We start from the raw sequence: 6,000 nt of genomic DNA on the forward strand, positions 1-6,000 counted from the left end.
CTGCTCCTCCTCTTCATGGACCACTCCTCTCCCAGGCTGCTCATTGGTGTCTGTCTCCTCCTCTTCATGGACTGCTCCTCTCCCAGGCTGCTCATTGGTGTCTGTCTCCTCCTCTTCATAGTTTGCTCCTCTCCTAGGCTGCTCATCGGTGTCTGCTCCACCTCTTCGTGGACCGCTCCTCTCACAGGCTGCTCATTGGTGTCTGTCTCCTCCTCTTCATGGACCGCTCCTCTCCCAGGCTGCTCATTGGTGTCTGTCTCCTCCTCTTCGTAGTCTGCTCCTCTCCCAGACTGCGGCTCTCCCAGCTCCAGTACCCCTTGTACGATGGATTGGTGCCGGCGCACACCGCAGGCTCTTCTTTCGTCTTGGTGGCTTCAGTCACTGCAGAATTCTCGCCCCAGGTGGCAGTGCTGTCGCTCCTGCATCCTACCTCTCCGCTGCCCTCCTTCATGCTCGCCACTTCAGCCCTCAAACAGACCAGAACAGAGTCCCATGCCTGCCAGGGTCTCCTCTCGCACAGTCAGGGGAGCTGCGATGCTCCTTGGTGGCACTGTGAAAGCCCATTGCAGGTTACTTTGAATCCAAAGCAGAGAGCAGACCCTGGACAGTCTCCCCTGACTCTCCTCCTCTCCGGTCCTCACAGCCGCTTCCAACAGGGCTCTTAGTTCCTCGGGCCCTCAAGCCCACACTCCTAACTTCAGGGAACTAGCTGTACAATAATAGCATCAGCCACACATCTGTTTGTGACAGGCAAGAACTCTGCTGCCAGAAAATTCCAAACCGGGGGCTTGAATGAAGCAGTAAGGCTATCTAGCTTGATTAACTGAACCTTGAATCATTTTAATAAGCAGAATAATTGTGCACAATTCTAAATGTAGCTCCACCACCTGAGTCATGGTCTGGAAGATAAAAGTACAAAAAATACTCTGACTTCCAAATCCAGCCACCGCCAGAGAGATGTATGATCTATCGAACAGAAATGGAAGCAGGGCTCAGAACAGGGGAAAATCATTTCTCAAGCAAAATTACTGTTTCTTCTCACCTGCTTCCTAACACACGAAAATCATTTGTAACAGGCAGTGTTGCGTGATGCACTGTCATTATGAACCCTGTCCCCTGTCGGTAAGGTGGAGGTTAAAAGCTCTATAAACACAAATGCAGACAATCCTGTCTCTTTTGCATTGTGGTTGAGACGCTCGCTTGCTGTGCGCGGGTTGCGGGTTCGCACCAAGCCTGAGCCCTGTTACACTACATCAGGGCTCCTCAAACCTGGTCCTGGGGATCCCCTGTATATTCCAACTGAGCTCCCAATTACTTAACTGAACTCTTGATTGAACTGATCATTTACTTAATTAGACCTTTTTACTTGTTTTCTAAGCAGCTGAAGATTTCAAGTTAGTTGTAATATCTTTAATCTGCATTTTTTTCAGAGCTGAGAACAATTAAAAAGGTCTAATTAAGCAGATGATCAGTTCAAAGGTTAAAGGGTTTAATTAGATGATTGAGAGCAGACACTGGGGTCCCCAGGACCAGGGTTGAGATCCACTGGACTATATAAAGCATATGCAGTGTCCACCATTGGGAAGTAATGGGTAACATCAAATAGAACTATGTTACTTTTCATTACATTGAAAAAAGGTAAAACAGGTCAACCATTACATGGAAACAGATGACAGCTTGTACTGCCCAAGTGAAACCCTGCACGTGAACAGGCTTTTCATCTCATCTAGGCAAGAAATACAAATACATGGATATCATTTACCATATTTCTTTCAATATATATTGACAGAATACATATTTACATTGTCCATTGCTTTGCTACTGATTTCAGTGCATGATGATAAAAAAATATTTTAAATGCGACTCCTTCCTTGGTTTTATTCTGCGTTTTCTGGGCTTCAAGATATTTAAGTGTGGGGAGATGTGTTTATGTGGAAAACAAATACTGAAGTTCCTTGAAGTTAATTTCACTGACAACATTGGAAATGGAGTGTTTAATACAGTCAACACATACATCAGGGCCACACAATTCTGCTCCTATATCTTTATTTAGCCAGATTTAGCAACTTGTGAACGCTGTCCTGTTGGTGATTGATCAGGCAGGCATGCCCCACTTACTAGTGATACATGCTTAGTTACTCATTTTGATCTTATCACATTCACAAACCCATAATGTTGCTTGATTGTATCAGTGAATCAATCACCAGACTAACCCCGGAAACCTCCCGAGAAATTCTAGGAAAGTAGAAATCAGATAAGGTTCTTACCTCCGGAGGCAAGGAACAAATAAGCAGAGGGAACAACCAGAGGGGAATTAAAAAGCAGTGGTGACAAAGAGCAGGGAAGCTTGCCTTCCCACTCAGATAACCAGGTTTCAGGAGGCAGGCAGTTCTTGGAAGAGTGTTTGGTGACCTCTCCAAGTCAGAAGTGACACTGATAGAAATCAATGAGTCACAAAGCCTCTCTCATTACGCTTTCCTTCTTCTTTCATTACTGATTAATAAAGTTCCAATACCCCAGCCCTGCTCCCAGAGAGCCGCAGCGTCTTCTGATATTCGTTCCACACCACTTCTCATTTACTTCATTGAACCAATTATTTTCTGAATTGGTCAACACTGGTTTCCAGGTCTTTAGACATTGACGATTTAAAGATGCCCAGAAACCCTGTAGGATTGTGGCTCTCCAGGACCAGGGTTGCTTTTCCTTACATAAATAAATACAAATCAGCCACAGACTTTACAGTCTCAGGTATGGAAATATAAGTCCTATTGCATAGCAGTGATCCATTCCTGGTTTTACTATGAGTTTAATAAGACACCCCTGAGCTTGTTACCTTTACAGTGTGGCTAATGAAGCTCTTAGTAAAAGCTGGAATGGTGTTAATGGAATCACTGGCATGGCTTCCAGGCTCCATACTTCATTTTATTGCTGAATGAATTGTGAGAAAATCGTTGGCATCGGTATTTGTTATTAGTCATCTCTGTATTCTGTACTGTAAAACATCTGTAAGACATGGACGTGTAAACTATGTATTCTGTACTGTAAAACATCTGTAAGACATGGATGTGTAAAATATGCATTCTGTACAATAAAACATGTAAGACATGGACGTGTAAACGATTTATTCTGTACTGTAAAAAATGTTTAAGAATACGTGTAAACTATGTATTCTGTACTGTTATATGGATATATAATCAGTTGGCCCTTCCCCTCCCAAAATGTTCATGAGAAGACACTAACAGGAATGCTCAGCTGGACATGTTAACTGATATAAGAGACAGGGTCAACCGTACATATTAACATATAAGGCACAGGGTCAACTCACTGTATATATAATTGATATAAGAGAGAGGGTCAGCTGTATATATTAACTGGTATGAGAGACATGGTCAGCTGTACATACTGTATGAACTGATATGAGACAGGGTCAGCTGTGCATATTAACTGATATGAGAGACAGGGTCAGCTGTGCATATTAACTGATATGAGAGACAGGGTCAGCTATGCATATTAACTGATATGAGACAGGGTTATCTGTGCATATTAACTGATATGAGAGACAGGGTCAGGTGCATATTAACTGATATGCAAGACAGTATCAGCTGTGCATATTAACTGATATGAGAGACAGGGTCAGCTGTGCATATTAACTGATATGAGACAGGGTCAGCTGTGCATATTAACTGATATAACAAATACTTATACTGTATATTTGTCAGCCCTAGCTGTCATAGTTTCTGAGTTTCTGAGGAGGTACAACGAAATCAAGACCACCGAAATATTTTCTCTAAGGAATCCTAAAGACTTTTCCTCCAAGAGGACACCGAGATAAAGCATTAGCCACAGGGAGTGCTTCCTTCTCAGGGCGTGTGTGTGTGTGTGTGTGTGTGTGTGTGTGTGCGCGGCCGGGGCTCTCACCTGTACAATGGGGTTTCCCACTCGCTGGGATTTTTATACTCAAGTCTTTTTAAAGCGATGTTTCCAAGTCCTTGCACATTCTCACACACTCTTGCTCCTGACAGAGACGAGCTCACTCAAGTACTCTTCAGCTTCCTGCAGCAATGATTAGGTGCACACTGACTTTCCTCCTCACCTTCCTGATTGTACAACAGTGCGCTGCATCGCTGAACAGCAACATCTATGAAACTTTAATAGACATTAAAAAAATCATAAAAGGGATGCTAGAGGTAAGTGTTTTATATATATGTGTGTGTGTGTGTGTGTGTGTGTGTGTGTGTGTTTAATTCTATTACTGCAGTTTAAAAAAGAAAACAAACATCTATAGCATGCTAATGTTTTGTGGGTGTTAAGCTGAACATACAAAAGAATGGAAACAAAAAAGAAAGACCCTTTCCAGTCTTTGTAAAGAGTATTGCTGTATAAGTGCATTCCAGTATATTAACACTAACCCTTTCCAGTCTTTGTAAAGAGTATTGCTGTATAAGTGCATTCCAGTATATTAACACTAACCCTTTACAGTCTTTGTAAAGAGTATTGCTGTATAAGGGTATTGCAGTATATTAACCCTAACCCAAAACTTTCAACTGTTCAAAACTTTCAACTGTTCCTTTTACATGCATAGAGAATTGATGCTTTTGTTGTTGTCTGTTTTGAATACAAGTGCAGAGTTTATTTGGGGTTGGGGACTCTGTGATCCGGAATCTGTGTGCAATTGAATCCCATGAAACCCCCATTCCAGATCCAGGATATATAGAGTGAGGATCTGGGAATGGTTTCCTCAAACAGGGAGCGTCTGTGCATGTAACTAAGGACATTGAAAATGATTGGTGACATGCTGACAATCGCTCAGTGTACACTAATGAACCTTTTTCTTTTTTTCTTGTTCTTCTGTACAGAATGAGCCTTTACACACACCGGACAGCTTGCCGGAGACTGGGCCTGCTTATGTAAGTGCATGTTACTTTTCATCTCACCCACACTTTGCTTTCTCCACTAATAGAGTGCTTCAATTCCAATCCTCTCAATGAAAAGCTGTATTTGTAACAACATTTTGACAAATCCTTTCATTTTATACCTGTGCTGTCATATTTACCCACTTTTGTCAAACATTCACAAAAAAGGTAGTGGCTTTAATAACAAGGTCATTTCCAACAGCTACCAGCATGTAATAACAAGGCAATTACAACATTTACCAGCGTGTAATAATGACATAAATACTAACCGCTACTAACATGTAATAACGAGATAGTTAACAACAGTTACCAACATGTAACAATGAGGTAATTACAAATGTGTACTACATAGGTAATTGCCAACAGTTACCGACTTATAATAACGAGGTAATTACCAACAATTACCAGCTTGTAATAACAAGGAAATTACTGACATTTACCCACATGTAACTACTGTTGTACATGTAAACATATTGTAACAATATACTGCTGTATACTGTTAATGTAATGACACTGCAGCAACATGGCACAGGTAATTTGACATGTATTTCAATAGTAGTTGCCATGTAAGTGCAGTGACCCTGGGTAGTTATTAACCAGTTGTGATCATGTTATTACACATTTACTATACAACTGATAGCATGCCACTGTGTTGTTATTACCCTGCTATTACCGTGTTGTTACATTGCTGTGTATGTCTTTGTGCATCATGTGGGCCTTCCTGGTAAAACATGTTAAGAATGCCAGGAGCCAAACAACAGAAAACTAGAAGTTCATTTGAAGTCACCCCGGACAGACCAATATGGTTGGACTAAACATTTGGATTGACCTGGGTTTAAGAGTAGGAGATTTGGACAAAGAAAGGAGACCCCAGCTATGAAGCATTGGAGTACAGAGCGAACAGCATTCTTCATCTGTTTCCTGTTTCCATTGCTAATGGTTCACTTGGTTCAGTGAGAGACAAAGACTGACAGGGAGAAGGCTGTGCCAAGTTACACCAATCTAATCGTTCCCCTCCGAGTCCATCTTCAACAATGTGTCTGTCCAGTCACACCAGACAGCATTGCACTTTATTAATTTGTCATTT

This window comes from Polyodon spathula, chromosome 12 (assembly GCF_017654505.1).
Source record: "Polyodon spathula isolate WHYD16114869_AA chromosome 12, ASM1765450v1, whole genome shotgun sequence".
Lineage (NCBI taxonomy): Eukaryota > Metazoa > Chordata > Actinopteri > Acipenseriformes > Polyodontidae > Polyodon > Polyodon spathula.